Raw genomic sequence first — 18,157 nt, 5'->3', positions numbered from 1 at the left:
TACACGATTAGGATGCTTCATCACATCATAACCAAAACGATAAACTATTATAGTAATTACAAATGCATAACTGTACAGCACGCACAGTAGTCTTCCTCCTGTGTCCCTTAAGAAACATTACAGTGATATGTGTATTTCATAATGTATGTGCTTGTTTGTGTCCCCCGTTCAGTTCATATCTTAAGAACAAAAATGTGGCGCAGTGAACTGTGTTATTCTACACACAGCATGATGCGCCATAGCTGTGTTTTCACACACGCGCACACATACACTCACACACACGCATATCTGTGTGCTTTACTAGGAGACAGTGAGAGAGAGAGAGAGAAGAGAGGGATAGACAGAGATGGGAGGAAAGTGGGAGGGCTGTGCGCAACGTCGGTGCCAATAGGCGCTGCGCTGTCTAATTAAACCCCTACCACGTAATCCCAACGAAACCATCCCCCCCGTTTAAATCCACTCCAACGGCGCTCACCAGTTAAACACACTGTCCTCCACTGCTATCCCGTCCAAGACCCGGCCTCTGTAGGAGAGGAAACGTCAGCAGCAGCCGCTCCGCATCGCAGCACCATCACTGCTGCCTCTCGACTGCGCTGTGACATGGTTTGCAGGACTCGGCTGCTGTAGCCAAGAGCCACTTAGTCAGTCAGTCGGTCGGTCGGTGTGTGTGGATGTGTGTAAGTGTGCAGTAAGAAGCAGTAACGACAGTAGTAAGCAGACGAAGATCTCGGTCGGTCTGGCCACACTATTCCTCAGCGGCACCGGAGGAAGGAGCGAGCCGAGCATCTCTGCATCTTTAACCCGGCTGTCCTGCACACCGGCCCCGCTGATCCGGACCAGGGATACCCTCCTCCTCCCCTCCACAGAGACTACCTCGGCTTTATCGGGTAAGGAATGGGAGTCGGCATTCGTATACATCGCAGATGTTGAAAACCTAATGCACGCTCCTAATGCTTTCTGTAATTCTGTCTTTGGTTAAATGAATTCGGCCTCTGGAAAACGCAGATGCGTTTGTTTACCCGCGGAAACGGTGCGTATTTCGGCTGTGTGGTGACAATAAACCGCCGAGTGAGCGTAGCCGACAATATGGGGCTATGTGCAAACATTCCCATGTACCCCCTGCAGTTTGTTTGGCTGCATTAAGACAGATGTTTTGTTTTTTTGACCGTGCCACTCAGGCTGATCATCTTCGGGATGCTTTAATCGAGTTAAACACTAAAATAAAAGGACGAAACCCCTCCTTTGTGCAGCCAATAGAATGATAGCAGTGTGGGCCTGCCATTTTTATGAATGATCTTAACGCGGGACAAGAGACGAGGATGGATGCGCATGGTGGTGCTCTGGATCTTCCAGCTCTCCTCCTCTGTCTTAGAGCCATGTGGTGCTTTTAGCTCTCACCCCCCTGAAAGAAGCAGGGAAGAAGAAAATGTTTATTACATTAACATTCTCTTGTTTTCTGATTTATTTCTACCCACTTTCAATAGCCTAAGCTGTAATATTCCTGTTAAAACCGCAGTGTATTGGCTTGACTCAACAGTATTTTCGAACATGGCAACATTATAGACTGATATCCAGATAGGCTATAGAATTGTCTTATTGTCTTTTAGTGAGAAGTTTATAGAGATTTCAATGAAAAGCTTTATTAATTATATCTAAATATCTTTCAAATATTTTAATAATATTTCTAATATGCTATCTTTGCTGTTGTGTTTTTTTACCTACAGAATAGGTTTAATTCAACATCAGTGAGTGATCCAAGGCAGAAACTTCTATTCTCTGTTAATGAGCCTCAGGTTGGGGACTTTGCTAATTGGGCTATCTCACTGCTTTGTTGATCACAGCCTTATTAACCAATCAGTGTGGTAATAATGCAGCTTGCGGTCTGCTCCATTGGCCCACACCCTCTTGTATCTACCATTTCTGCATCTCAAGTATCACAGAAAACATGTGATTTATTATTTGAATCCATACTGGAGGCAGATCAGATCTTAACTTGCTCATTGACAGTCGTGTTGTAGACTAAATAAATAAGATAAGAGGCAAGGGCCCAGTGGCCCTCGGGGCATACAACATGTCATTTTTAATTATCATCTGTCACTTGGGTGCTCAGGACCTCCGCTCTCCTTTTCCTTGAGATAACATTTGCTTCTGCGTTTTCCTTCCTAAATGCCACGTTGTTGCACGCCTTTGCTGCACTCCTTTCAGATTTAACTAGGTCCTGTCTGACTTCGCATTAGGCACCAAGAAGTAAGATCTGATGCAGAAAGTTGACTGTCATCAAATGTTCAGAGTCACGTCAGTAACAATGCTGGGATCTAAACATTCAGCAGTGTAAATCAGGATGACTACCAATGGAAAGTAGGATGAACTACTTTTCTTTACTACTGGACTAATATGGCCATCATTGGGTTTGATCCGAGGCTGATAAGAATATAGCGTGTGGTGAGTAATTGATATGTCTTTGGAGTTTGTGTTCTAAAGAAACCTGCTCCACTCAGTTTGAACAGGTTGTGAAACAGACAAAATCCTGCTGATGTTTTTTCTTTTTTCTTTTTTTTTTTTTGTAGCAGCAGCATTTAGCCTGCATGTGCTAATGCTAGTCCAGTTGTTACATAAGAAGATAAATGTGTGCTGAGCACCTCTCTCTCGGTCATCCCAGCTTCTACACACACTCGCCTGCACACACACACTTATAACTTGTAGTAATGATGGGAGTCATGGCTCTTTGAAGGGAGCTGGATCTTAAAGGTTCCATTCCTTTCTGAGAGATATTTTAAAGAATGGCTCATCGTTCTTCTTTGTTTTTCTAGGGGAAAGGGATTATTAGGTTTATCTAAGATAAAGAGTAAAATTTTGATCAGATTCAAACATCCCACCAATATAACTTCATTTTTCATGTGTGGACTAAGATTAGCAGCAGTAGATTCCTCGTGTTCCCAGACCTAATGACCATGATCTGTAATGTAAATGTTACCCGGGGTGATCAGAGGTGTAGTGCTGTTTGTTTAGTTAGCATACTGGAGTTAACCTAAGATGTGTGCTCAAACCTGCACATGCATGGTTAAGTTGTAGCTCATTTGGAAGATTATCCGATCTCTGTTCCTACAGTGGCAAGTTTAGTCGTAAATACATTAGCCAACCATAACTGACCACACAATCAAACCTTGGACTGAATTTATGAATAGTTTCAGTGTGTTGAGAAGCTGCCAGGAAACATTTAGCTAAGGTCTGTTAGGGGATAACATAGTGGTTGTAATTAGCAGATCATAAAATGTCAAATCTATGAGATTTTTTAACATTATGAAGCAGAAAACAACTATTCTATATAAAAGTATAGGGGCGTTAGGATGTCCGCAACAAAGAATGAAGTCACACTTCTTCTGTGTGTTGTAATCTGGGCTTCTCTATTCTTTGTTTTGGTAGCCGACCACACATGCATGTTAGTTCATGTGAGTCCCTCTCTGTCCTCCCCACATTCTCTTTCAGCGTGGTAACCTAGGAAAAAAAAACCTTTTCATTTTATGCAATGCTTAATATTCTCACTGTTCACATAAAGGGGAGTGGATTTAGGGCAGCGCTACTTGGTTCCCTTTGTTTGGACGAAAGAGTCGATGAAGAGAATCAGACCATTCACAAATGTAATAGAACCAGCAGAGGTTTTAACCCTGATGCATTAGAGATGTCATAGTTGGGTGTGTCTCAATGAGGCAGGTGATTTTGCCTTGCAGAGAAAAAGGGAAGTGGTTGTGTTATCACTGCTTACTCTTCATGCATGTCTGTACTGTGTGCAGTGCAGCTTCTTTCTGCATCCTACACTGCAGGATTCCAGGAACAGTCTAATGTTGCTCATATTAATGATCCTGCTCTCATGTGACGCTGTTAGAGATCCTTGACAAGATGCCCCCTGACCACATGCATGCATGGACTACATAATTACATGGCCTGAAAGTCACTTTGACTCTAGGCTGCTCTTTTGTCACATGAACACAGGTCAGTGGTGGATCATGGGATATAAACATGCACACTCAGCCTCTTGAAGGACTTTCTTTGTTCCTGGGAGACAAGTAAAACCTTGCTCCTGATGTTCGGGGACATTGGTGGAGTCAGAGTGGCCTCCAAGCTTTTTGTTGGGATGAGTTGATTGTTTTGTGTCATTCCCAGGTTGGTGGCTTGGACCCAAAGTGATGGTATTTGATGACCTGGGAATGAGACTCAACAATTAATAATCTTTCTTCAGAATCTCTAAGGTCGCATAGTGTTGCCTTAATAATTAAACAAAGAGACGGAAACAAATGCTTATAGTAAAACTGCTCTGTGGTACAACACAGTAATGAAGAGGAGATGGTTCTGTTTATCATTAATGAAAGTTATGTTACATTTTGTGTGACTTCAGCACTGTGTTATTAACAAATGTCACTTTCCCGCAAACCATCATCACCATGATCCTAATGGAGACGATTGCTATTAGCTATTAAATATAGGACAATGTTCTTGCCAAAGTTGACTGCAGTTAAAATACATAGAACAACCTAGGTGTACATTTTTCTCTTTCAGTTTTGTGATATATGACAGTGAAGGAAGAAGCTTGACTTTATTACACTGCTGCAAGTGTGACTTTGACAGCACAGATTGTGGTTCATCTTCTGCCAACAATCAAATATGGTTCATTTTTAAACCCCCGAGAACTTTCAAATCTTACATATTTAATGGAAAATTAGAAACGAAGTACATTCTCAGTTATTTATTAAGAGTTTAACACTCAAAACTCAACTATTTTGTATATTAGGAATGTGTGAGTACGGTTTCAAATGACAATGGTATTTTCAAAAAACTGTAACACTTTCAAGGGGCACTCAAGAGATTTAGTATTGGACTTCCTTAAAGTTTAGGAGACCCACTAGAGACAGATTAAACTAAGAACGTTCACAGTCATTATATCAGAGACCAACATATCCTTCAAAAACACTGATAGTCCCATAGTGCAACTCAGTAGCATCTTTAATTAGACCCTTCATCCTTCCTAAATGCTCAATTCTGCAATCTTAAGGTCTCAAGTTTGAGCCAAAATAACCCTGATGACATCATTATTACATCACCAGGGTTATTTGCCCAGATTTGACAAAGCTCCTCCAGGGCTACAGAAGGCAATATCTGAGGTCAAGTAGCCCTCCACATGGCCAGTGAACTGAATTTCAGATGTAAAATAGGTCGAGTATCCCTTTAATGAAACTACTCTTTTTTTTTCCTTTCCCGAGTGGTAGAAGAAAAAACATTAATCTTTACCATGAAACTAGTGAGAACCAGAGGGGACCTTATAAGCCTCCTCTCTATGTTGCTGTGTTTTCATATACAGGGGAGTGGGAGGTCGCCTGCATGGGTTGACACGAGGTCTGTGTTTCCCATGCGCGCTGCCGACTCTATAATCTGTCCTGATCCTGCTGGGAGGGGTGTCTCCTGCCCATCAGTTATCCAGTCTGATAAAGCCTGTGATAAGCCAGGAGGGCAGCTGCTCGGTTGGAGGTGGGGTACCAGTGGAGATCCTGGACTCCATGAAGGAATATATTCTTGTGTCCCCGTAGTTCACCCATGTTGGCTACACTGCTGTAACAAACTACACCTGCAACACCCGTTTGACAGCCGCAAATATTGTTAATGTTAATGTTAATTACCTCATACGTAGTCTTGCATCATGTTATTTGCCAATGCACTGAGCATTGATGATGATTAAATTAAATGAGAATAAAGATGCATCTGATATTACCTCAGCGCTACCACCGGCACTGTCCTTTGCCTTCTCTCCCATTTCTTCTCTGCCTTGATTGTTTGGGGAAGCTCATGGCTGTAGAGTATATATCACATATATCCTCTAATAGTGTCAAAGCCATAATCTCAGTTACCAACATTTTCAGATAACTGACTCAGAATACTGAGAACTTATGTGTACTAAAATTATAATTTATAAGTTTTGCAGCTGATACATGAGCTGTTTTTAAAATGATTAGTTCAGGCTCCCCTCCATGTACATGCATGCACACACACACAAATACTTTTACCGTGTTAAAAATGCGCTCCGTCTCTCCCCATCCCTCTCTCTGACTGCCGTGTCAGTGCTTCATTATCAAATTTGTTCCACTTTCTTTTTGAGTAAATGTCCAAATCAGTGAAATTCCATACCATGTTTTCACTGCTACCTGCACCCAGACAGATTATCACATCTCTCTCTCTCTCTCACACACACACACACACAAGCACACTGCCAGCGTTACCTTGTCACTGACGCCCAGAAGCCACGTAGCTGAGTTAAGGTGGGACACACACTGTCACCACAAAAAGCCTTGAGCAAAGACACCATGCAAGGGAAGGTGACATGAAAAAGGAGTGTAAGAAAAGAAAGCTTTTAAATGAATAAATAAATCAGTACCAAGTGAAACAAGAGAGAAACAAATAGCAATCCATGTGGCTTAGAGCACAGTAAGGGATGAGTTTGGTCCTTGGCAAAGCATCCTTCCTGTACAAAGCAACCTGGGAATGGAGGTTGTTGTTTATGTTTAGATTTCTTGCTCCCTCGGTTATGAATGAATTGCAGTAGTTTGCTTTTAATGAACAAGCCCAGTGATGGAGGAAGTACTCAGGTCTTTCACTTACATACAAGCACCAATACTGCTGTGTACAAGTACTACAACCTCGGTGAACTGAAAGAATCAACACTAGTAGCTGTACTAAAGTGCAGTTCTTGAGTAAAAGTTTCACTGCTGAACAAATCACATATGAAGCACAAACAACACAACTGTTCAAATCCTGGTTGTTGGGACATGCTGCTGACTCCAATCAAAGCGAATCCAATCAAAAGACAGTGATCTGGAATAATTTGATGGGACTGGTAAGTGACTCTTCTCTTTACCTTCCAGTGCAACATGTAAAAATAAATTGTAGAATAAAGCAGGATGAGCAAACCACCACAAAGGAACAGTGATTTAAAGTAGCTAATGAGAGGGGATGGGGGGAAAAAAAACTAGTTTCGAGCAGCGATTTGTCTTAAATGACAGTAATTCTTCGCGTTGACCTCCTGTTCTCTGCTCCCCTCTCCTCTCTACTGGCCATTAGGAGGCTGAGAGGGCAGCCCGTTACTCCCTGAGCTCTGCATGTGGTTTGGCTAATGAAGTCAGGGGGGAGACAAGCATGTGAGCATGTGTGTGTTCTTTAGCATAAAAGGGCCTCCCGCTCTCAACTGATAATGTGTGGTGGAGAACACACACTCTCTGCACACCCCACTGATACCTCTGTTGAGATCATATCTCAAAGTGTCCTCTTCCTCTTTGCCTCTATCTATCTTCTTCTGTCATCTATCACTTCTCTCCCAGACCACAAGAATATTTCTCTTCATTTTACTGCTTGACATCATTTTTCTCCGCATCTCTCCCACTCACTCATTAGATCTCTTCCTGTCAGTCTTTAATTAGCTTTTCATCTTCTTGCTGTACTTTGTTTTAGTTCTTCTTGTCTGTCTGCTCATTTCTGCCTGATAGGATGTAGTTTCTACCTAAAGGGACAAATAGTTCAGTTAGTTCCTTTATGCTGAAAAGCTGTACAGTAGTAGCATTATAAAAACATTGCCTTTTGTCGTGACTCTCTCCCATGACTCTTGACTCCTCGTGGGGTCCCCTCTTGATTTAGATGCCTCCCTCACACCTTTCAAACATATCCCCTTTGTTTGATATTTTAGTTTTTACTGTCTTTGGTCTGCTGGTTTGTTTGATATTTCCTGCCTGGAGAAGATTGGTTCTCCAGGCTGGTTATAAGCTTGCTCTCTTGAGGTACTGATCTCTTTTACTTGGCCTGCTGGAGTATGACCAGAACTCGCAGACCCAAGTACAGCTGAGAACTTTTCACTTTTCATTCAGTGCTTCTGGCATTGTGGAAATGGAACCAGGCACTACAGTTTTGAAGATAGGACCTTGAATGCAACTCACCAGAACCAGGAATGTTGAAAAGGATTAGACTCCACATCTACATCCCATACTCCTGCCTTCTATGCTCACTAATGTGCAGCCTGAGGAATAAAATCAAGCAACCCAGTGCAAAGTCTCTGACGAGGTACAGCAATGCCTTCATTTTTCGTTCAAAAAGCAGGACTCCAACTCCAAATTACCCATAAGCACCACAGTCTTGTGTCACAGAACTCTTGATCTGGCTGTAGTGGGCATTTATTTTGGAAGCAAGTGAAAGAAAGATGCAAGAAGGCTTTCAGGATGTATAGTGTATGTATAGTGTGACTATGTAATACAGAGGCCCTGAGAGGCAATGTTTTTTTTTTTTTGGTCCTTAAAAAAGGTTTTAATATTATTGAACTTTTTTGTGTGAAAGTTTTGGCAGGTGATTTTGTTTATTTATTCATTCATGTATTTATTATTGTCAGGATCTGCTCAGATTTTTTTGGCACTGTGAAAGGTTTGGCTGGTGGAAAAGGTTTGTTTTATCAGGATTATTTTTCAACTAACAGACTTGTTGGTAACAGTTATTTTGTTGTGAGAGCTTGTTTTCAGCATTCCCCAGAGGTGCTGTCTATATTATAAGCCAAAATCAAATTCAGTTGCAAAAATGTTATAAGCCAGTTGTATCACACTAATGTCCACCCTGAAATAAGCCCATCAACGTTAATTCATGTACTGATGTAAAACCATGTGTTGCAGTGTATTTCATATATAAAATAGACATATTACATACCTGTCTAAGAGGAAGAGTACGAACTCAGGATTAGTTTTGAATCCTTTCACATCCTGCAGTTCTCTCCATCCGTTGGATGTCTGACAGAGGTTGACTTGTGTTCTTCTCTCTGCTCTATCACTTTTCCTTTTTTTTCTTCCACTGCTTCTACATCAGTGTTATCCACAACCACAAAATATAATGTGAAAAATCTAATTCTCTGAAATCTCAGAATGGACCTCCTCCAGTTTGCTTATAAGGCAAGAACGTGTGCGCTCACTCTTCACAGATGAATTCCATATAACCGCACATGCTTATATTCTTTCTGTATTTGCTATTACTGACTGCCGTCTGTGAGCCAAATTGACCCTCTGGGACATTAAAGCTGTAATCTATGCCCGAGCAGAATGTGAGGAATTTTATGGAGGAATAACCGCCAGCTGTGTTTCCATCTCAGCTGCATAAATATAAACAGAGTAGTGGAGTTTTTGCTTGTATTTTTCTTATATGAGAGCAGAACAGTATTTCAAAAGGGAGATAAAATGTTCCAGGTGAAAAAATTATAACCTGTTTCATACTCTGACAGCATCAATTAAGCTCAGCGCTTTCCCCCAGTCAGCCTCTAGCATGGCTCTCAGGGCAATAACCGAGGGCCAATCAGAAATAGAAAAATCGATCTGGCGCCGGCTGGCTTGGATGCGTTTACAAGCAGCCGTAATGACTGCAGACTCATTTCTTCAGCTGCTGGTGCAATCACATAGCAACCTTGTTCTGTGGAGCTGTGAGGAAAAGAGCAGCATTATTCTGTGTAGTCTGCTGAATTAAATGTGCTGTCTGCCTCTCAGGGCACAGCATGATACTCTCATAATGTGAGCTGCTATAAAGCTTATGTTTTTTTTCTTTGATGTTTGTTTTTGGACACTTTTTTGCCTTTATTATGATCAGAAATTTAGTTGCAGCAGTTCTTTACTGTTGCTGTCACAGAAGAGGCTTCAATATAGGGAGGTCCAAGCGATTAATGGAAGCCAGGGCTGGAATGTTTCATGCATTTTTCATGTTTATTTTTTTTGTATCATTCAGTCTATTCAGTGTTTCTGACCAAAACACATTGTGTGCACTGGTGAGGTCTGACACACATGCAGAATTCATGTATGTATGTAATTTCTTGCTCATAAAACATTTGCAAAGTGAATTTTTGAAGATTGTTTTGTGAAGATTTTACATCCAGCATTGTTTACATCATTGTTTGGCAATCTTCTTTTTCCATTTGCTGGCATATTGCGACATTTCTTTCAGTGTCCTCAGCTGCCATTTAGTCAAAATATATGCATTTCATGTCACCGCTGCAATTAATCTTGCATGTGCATGTGCTACCCTCATTTGTGTTCATACCATCCAAACAATAACAGGGATCCATTTGTAAAGGCAAACAGAGTGTGATAAGCACATTAGCTGTCAGCTGTTAATAGATCAGCCTCTGTCCTTTACATTTGGCACATCTGTAGCAGAATACTCACAACAAGACACAATAACTGTGGTCTAAAATGAAAGCAGTGACAGCAACTGAACTGAAGCTTACAAGGCTGTCACTGATCAGAGTGCTGTGCAAGCTGTTACACTCCACAGCAGAGATGTGAGATGTACACTATATAGACAAAAGTATTTAGACATGCCTTTTTTGGGGGGGCTGTTTTTCAGGGAAAGGAAATTTTAGTGCTTCAGCATACCAAGACATTTTGGACAATGCTATGCTTCCAACTTTGTGGCAGCAGTTTGTCGAAGACCCTTTTCTATTTCAGCATGACTGTGTCCATAAAGTCCATAAAGACACGGCTGGATGCTCAGTTTAGTGTTGAAGAAGTTAACTGGCCCACACAGAGCCCTGACCTCAACCCCATCAAACACCTTTGGGATGAACTGGAACAGATATTGTGAGCCAGGACTTTTTGTCCAACATCAGTGCCCGACCTCACAAATGCTCTACTTGCTCAAATACAAAAACTCTGATGGAAAATAAGATGGAGGTGGAGAACAGGAAAGAAGCAAACCATTCAAGAAAGGGAGACATAAAGAGAAAGTGAAGATGATAAAAAGAGTGAAAGAGAGAGCTGCAGCTGAAAGTACAGATGTGCAAAGGTTAGGGCTGTTGCATCAGCATCAACATCATGTGCAAACGTATAATACATGCAGTGTCAAGTAAGGCAAACCAACTCAAACATGTCGCTCCAAATTATTTGTTACTCGAAATAAATGGATAACTAATGACTAATCCACAGGAAAAGTCATTCTAATGTCACATAATTTTGACTGGTTTAAGGGTTCTTGGATGCACGCAGTGTCATCAGCTGTGGTTTGGATTGTTTGATAAATTGACTGATGAAGTGCACCCCTTCACCAGAGCACATTGTGAACAAATCGCTGTGCATTCTTCATGTCACCTGCTTGTAAACATGCACACAATATGGCTACTGTCAGGGACAATGTTGCATGGATGCTGGAGGAATTTAGTTACGCAAGGTGGCTTTTGAGTGTGTGTATTCCCATTATCAATGGCACCTGGTTAAAAGTTAAAACGTTACTGTCACAGGCCTGGTCTGTACCCTAATGTAAGAAACACTTTATACATACTACTCACACACACACACACACACACACACACATACATACGGGATATAGTCTTTTCATAAGGGTTACCTTCTCTGGGTTTAAGTCTTGTTAAGAGGGATTTAAGAAAGAGCTAATTAAATATTTGTATGATATTTTTGTAGTCATTTTAAATAACATCATGTTATAATTTACAATAAATGTAAATATAATGTGCAGAGAGTTTGTACTCATTTTTCTGGGCCGATCCCCTCTAGCATGTAAATGTAGAGGCTAATTATTCAGAGCCAAATTAAGGAGCAGTGCTGCTTTTCATCATGACAGATTTTCTATTCACCCAGGTGTAGTAAAAAGTCACACTTTCAGCAGTTGTGATCCACAGCTTTGTGGTAAAAATAAGAAAGTGGGGGAACCAGCAAGGATGTGATTCTTTGCTCGGTATCAGCAGACTGAAGTGTGAACTTCACAGCCGAGCCTGCAGGAGATGAGGGGGGAAGACGGAGAGCGGGAGCATAAGAGAGTCTGTAAGCAAGTCGAGGAGTTGTCTGAATGTGTGATCTTCCCATCTGACCCTGGGGTGAGCCCTGCACGCCAGCACTGTATAAATCGCCACACTGCATTGTGGAATATCTCCATCACGCAGCTCGTGGGCCTCTGTTGGTGTGACGTGATCACTTGTGAAGGGGAAATTCTCGCTGAGCTGGCTCTTTGTAGGGGGCTGCTGGTATTTTTAGATCCTTTCTCTCTTTTCTCATCCCCAGCACAGGAATTATGAAAGTGAGACAGCTATTATGTGGCGAGGTGGTATGGCATAGTTTTCCAGTCACCCCTCATTGAAGCATGACATTTACGTTATTTCTCCACCTCCCTGCACATCATATGCTGCGTGCCTCTGCCTTATCTGGACACTAAGGGGCCTTTTGAGCCACATTAGTTCTAGACATTGTGTATCCTGACATAGCATCATTTAAGTTCCACAGTTAAGATACCTTTGAGGCATTCAATTTTCCCAATTTTTCCCTGATTTTCCAGAGAGATGTTTTGAAGGTTCTTTTTGAACAGAAAACCTGCTGAATTCTGCAGAGATGTGTCATCAACTATATTTGATCAAATCTTCCAGGGATAGAGAGAAGTTGCACGAAACAAGCAAGGATGAGTGAGTTAGATTATGGCTGCGAGAACGCGAAGTGGAGGCCAAATCCTCTTTATGTAAGTATATTAGAAAGCAATGTCCTTTGCCTTATATTAACGTGATGACTTTTAGGCAAGAGATCTGTGGCCTCTCCCCCACTCCTTTTGTTTTTCTAACCACAGACCAATTCTACTATGGAGGGATACGCATCAGAGCCCCAGTCAAAGTAATCGCTGAGTGTAACACACCAAGAGGATTTGCAGATCTTCTCAGGACAATTTTGCGTTATGTAAAGATAACAGGATTTAACATAGATAGAGTAAAAGAGCAGCACAAGATATGCTATGAGTCTTCTGCCATAAAAAATATGATACAATATGGGAAACGCGCACCCACAGTTCACCTACACATATACACGATCTGTAAACACGAATGATGCCAAAATTGTAGTTATCTGTATAAATTCATTCAATACATTCATGAGTCACACATTTCGAGGGATGCGTGACCGCCATGTGTTGGTGCGAGGTGGAACGTTGGAGTAAATGGGGAGATGGGATCGACAGCCGTCTGTTCTGGTGTTTTTCATTGCGTGATTAGAAACTGTTATACAGTAAATCAGATGTATGCAGGAGAAATGTGCCAAGTGGGAAAATGAAGAGAGAGAGAGATACAACGAAGAGTGTGTTTGAAAATGAAGTGGAAAGATAGAGAAGGGAAGACAAAGAGCGAAAGCCAGAGGGGTCGTAACCTTGTCATCAGTGTGTGTGTGCCAGCAAGCAGCTGGAAAAGACTAATGCTCCTGCCTTCCCCATCTGCCTCTCACACCCTCGACTCTCCTGAGGTCCACATGAGCACAGCTTTCTCTTTTGTTTTTCTCACCATAACATGACTTCTCCTCTCTATATCGCCTTTTCTCAGTTTTTTAGTCCATGTGTTTCACATTGATCTTCCTTACTGCTGACACTCTCTTGGGTCCTGCTTGGCCTTAAATAGCTCCTTGTTGTTGTCCTATGTCAGTTTGATGACTGATGAGATTTGGATTGTAATGAGATAATGATAGGTCAGAGTCAGGTGATTTTCATCATGTGATCTTTGATGTCTTAGTTACCTGACCTATGGCTACAGTTTTGTTAGGTTTAGGAAAGAAACTTGTAGATGTCAGTTCAATCGATGTTTACCTCCTGTTTCACACGGGACTCGAGCACTGGTCTCCTGAGTGAAAGTCATGGGTTTCTTTGACATATCCGCCAAAAAAGAGACAAAGCCTTTCTATAGATATTGCATTGGATCAGTATAAAACCGAGTGAATTATACTTCAGTGAGCTACCCAGTGAGGATTTTCCTTTATCACAAGTACAGATATTGACACATTTCACTTGGATGATACTCAAACAAAGTATACTTGTACAGCACAGATAATCTACCTATAGAAGGTAGATTATCTGTACTGGTTTCTCATTTCAGTCTAGTACTTGCTCTACCCTAATCTTTGGTGCAGGTCAGTCTAAAACAAACAATTCTGAAAGCATGCAGTCACTGTAGCATCACAAGCTGTGTTTACGTTGTAAAGCATCATTTCATTTTACTTTTTTTTATTCTTAGCTCCAAGTTACCATTAGTTGGTTGAATCAGTTACCAGTGGCAGTTGCACCTGACAGGTATTGGGTGTAAATTTTTAGTTACAAGAAATCGATTTTTTTTAAAAAAAAACAACAACATTTTAAATGATGATGATAAGCCACAACTTGTCAAAAAAGTAGTGATCACCTATGCCCTACATAGCTGTCTTTTTTTTAAAGCACTGATTTCTCATCACAATCCTTGACCTGAATAAGCGAATGATTGCCTCCAGCAACAAAGAAAGTAAGTTGATGGTGGGATGATGATTGCCATCTTCATGCTGTGAAATGTGTGTTCCTGCAGTGTGGGTTTTTGTGACTGCGTGCAGACTACTGTGTGTGGTTGCCACACGTGGCTAGGAATGTCTTCTGGGCTCTTGGTTCCGTGCAGCTTGCTGCGGTGGGACATGAACTAAAATATACTTCCCTGCCTCGAAAGCCATTCACCCTGGAGGCCTCTCTCAGTAAGGGATGTCCCGTTTATTAGAGCCCTTGGAGAGCTTAAAAAAAAAAAACAGCACAGTAACCCTTTAAGCTCAGTGCATGTGGGAGAATTCACGTCCCAGGCAACATGATACCGTTGGCAGGTTGAAAGGAGAGAGGTTTGATTGAGTGTCCTATTTAACTTGCCCTTACAATATCATTTACACCGAAGCTACAACTAGACCTAACCACAAGCTTTCCATATTGTCCAAACTGCCGAACAGACATTAGAGGAATAACATTTCTCCCCTGATGCATGCAGGTTTGTAACTTACATGAGTGTTTTGAATGATTGCATTGTATTTAATGGATATGCATACTTGGACCTCGTTAAACCTGAGCACTTAAATGTCAAGAGTTAGAAAGCAACTGCTCTCAGCCTCTATTACCCCATGTCTTGTCCATTCAGCAAGGCAACTAAATCAGGACATCATGACAGCACTCATGAATCCCAGCACAACATGATGCATCTGAACCCACTTTTGGGTAGTTTAGTAACAAGGAGAAAGGCCAGAAGGCCGGGTTCTAGTGGCCGTGTTGCCAGTTTGCGTTGGCAGGAGCAGGACGGAAAGATCTAGAGCAGCAATACCATGGGAGCTCAGGCTGCAGCAAGCAAGGCCCAAGGCATTTAGCAAAGATCAAGGGCTGTTAAAAAACGACAAACTGACATCGGAGACAGTTTGGAGGAGAAGGGAGATAAATGGAGGAAGCAAGAAAAGAAAAAGTAGAGGCTAACTGAGAGGACAGGGAAGACGTGGTGTTGTTTGTCAGCAGATCGATTGCAGCTAAGGATAGAACTACATCAGGATTCTCCTTCACCTCAACAGCAGAATAGCTACGTTTGTGACCCCTGGGGGGAATCTGTGGAAGCAATAGATTTATTTAGGGGTCAGTCTGACAGACAAAATGTCAATTATATCTTCAATGACAATTTTGCAATGCTATTATTAATAATACAACCACCTTTATCCAACAAATGGGCCAACTGACTTTCTAAAGTGCCTGAAAACTTGGTTTCACATTGTTTTTATATAAAATATCAATGATTGAATAAGCAACAATTAGTTAAAGTCTGGAAAAAAAAACATCATTGCATGTTATCTATTAAGACTAACTGTGTGGGTGTGGTTGGAGGTTTTTTTAATATTCAATTTGATAGACAGCAGGCTGGCAGCGGCCGACATCAAATGTCGCTCAATTCTGATTTTTGCAATGTAGTGACATCACCCACTTCCAGTGAGCCCCGACCAGTTCCAGCTACAAAGAATAGCTATTTGGATAAAAGGAAACAGACCAAAAGGGAAAAAACACCAATACAGGAATTTCTCATGTGAAATCTTCAAAACTGTAGAATGAATACTTGCTATGTATTGCTCATATGAGTTAGAAGCTCCTGTTGTAGCTCCCATCACTGTTGAAAGAAAACACAGTTGTAAGCTTAGCTATGACATACACCATGTTGTAGCATAAAGCTTACTGAAGGAGCGCAGTGACAATTCGATGATACAGTCATGATGCTAAAGGCTAACTCCTGTGCAGATAGGTGGCTGCTAAGCGATTAGCCTTATAGGTGTAGTTTTGTGGCATGAAGAATGAACTGTCACCGTTGGTGAATCTTTCAACTGAGTGATGCAAGTTGAATCAGCAAAGTGATTTCGACCTCTGCTTCATGGAGCATCAATATGTGCTTATGCATTTCATATCAATTGATAATGGCTCAAGTAATCTGTCCATAATTCTTACTTCATCAGCAGAATTACCCTATTAGTCATATCGCTGCTACACATTAGCACCAAAGGGTTCTGATCATGACTTGACTTAAGAACTGGTTTGTCCTGACTGGTACTTACTGGACATGATTCATTACCATACCTTGAAAAAGTATTTTTTTTTCTCTATTATATTTTTCTTTTTGGAAAACAATGTGAAAAAAAAAGTCTAATGTTACGGAAGGTTCTAACACTTTCTGGTCCGAAAGGCCCAGAAATCAACCTGACAACTAAGATGGTGCTCAGTATTTGTTGTTGAAGTCCTTCTTCTTCTTTGAATGTATTTCTACACTGGTGTGAGTTTAATCAGAGCATGAATATCTGTTATAGCTTCCTGACAGTCATTGGACAGAGCTGTTCAGATGTCTCATGTGTCTAAAAATATCAATGTGCTCTTGATGAACTGGAACCGGGCTTCTGAACTGTGACTAGCTCAGCAGCTGAGGCCAAGTTGTCTCCAAGAGGAAGACAAGCTAACTTGTGGCTGCATCTCCCCCATGGGAGTGAGGCTGCTGCTGATATAATAAGTTGTCTGGGTGGAGGGCCACGATTCAGAGTGTCAGCAGACGAGCCTGCTGTTTTCAGTCCACTCAGTATACAGCAGGTACTATGGATTTTCATATATTATTATGTTCAGGCCCTGTGCTAGAATTACACACTCTCTAAAGGTCATAGCTCTGCACTGAGCAGATACTGAGACGAAAACAGATGGAGGGAGCAAGGGAAAAAGTGTCATTAATTATCCATTAGCGTTCCTCTTGTTTTGTTTAATGTCTTTATTTAATCCGTTCTCATCTTCCTTTCTCTTTCTTTTCCTTCCAAGTTGTTCACCTTCACTAAATGCAGTAAACACTTTCTACTCCTAACCTCTCTTAGACTCACATATTGTGTAATCAACAAATGTTATTGCTTGACTCCCTTTGATGCACCAACTGTGCAGACGCTTTGCTCGTCGTCTCCTCGAACCTGGCCCTTCCCACACAAACACATGGTGTGCTACAGTCAGTCAGCCAGAGCTCCCACCCCTGCTGTGCATACACAGACAGATGCAGTGCTGACCTGAGCCGTATGTTGGTGAGTACAGGTCTTTCTCAAAGCAACAGTTCTGAGCGCTGGACCAAATGCTTTATTTACTGCCTTCATAACTTATAAAGCTGTGGTGTCTTAGCCATTAAATAAAATACTTACCCACACTTTGCCCTCTGCGAGCGCTCACCTTGCTCTATTACTGTGCACTTTATTCATTTGGATGTATGAAATTGCACCAAATGTATTTTGTGACCAGCTGCTAAGTGGGTACAAAAATATGTTAAAATTGTGTAGTTGCAGCACAGTCTTGAATGCATATTGCTTTTGTCTTTGACTCAGCAGGACAAACTTCACTCACATCTGCACAGTGTACATTTGCTGTCATTTTATGCAAATATCCACTATAATTTAGCATTTACATGTAATAATGTCATGATAGAGAGGTAACAGTGATGCAGCTGGAAGACTGAACTGCATAAATTCAGCCTTTACAGATTGTGAAGATGAGCTTCCCAATGTAAATATTTCATAAGAAATGGCTGTGAGGAGGCTTCCCACAAGTCCTGTGTCTTGAAAAATATGATATTAATATTGTATGAATGAACATCTTTTCTTTCCTTGTGGTATGAACTGATATTTATCCCCACCCTGCATGGAAAGAGTAAAGATGTATGCGCATGCAACCCAGTATGCTGACATATTTGTGGATGCATGTTTGATTTTCCTTTCATTCTGATCAAAAATTGAGCAGCCAGAGATGATTTTGTGGTTGAGGGCATCATTAGAAGAAGCAACTCAGAGGGAAGTCGTATGGT

General features: G+C 41.4%; 1 protein-coding gene across 1 annotated transcript in view; it reads left to right on the top strand.

Moving 5' to 3' along the window:
• The first annotated feature begins 388 nt into the window (after window positions 1–388).
• The window catches only part of LOC124074650 (hippocalcin-like protein 1), a 33,844-nt gene continuing 16,075 nt past the window's right edge, over window positions 389–18,157 (top strand). The window contains exon 1 of the mRNA XM_046417783.1: window positions 389–887. The gene's annotated coding sequence lies outside the window, so the exon portion shown is untranslated. The remainder of the gene's footprint in view (window positions 888–18,157) is intronic.

This window comes from Scatophagus argus, chromosome 17 (genome assembly GCF_020382885.2).
Source record: "Scatophagus argus isolate fScaArg1 chromosome 17, fScaArg1.pri, whole genome shotgun sequence".
NCBI lineage: Eukaryota > Metazoa > Chordata > Actinopteri > Scatophagidae > Scatophagus > Scatophagus argus.
The sequence above is the reverse complement of the archived record's forward strand: the minus strand, read 5'-3'. Positions and strand labels throughout refer to the sequence as shown.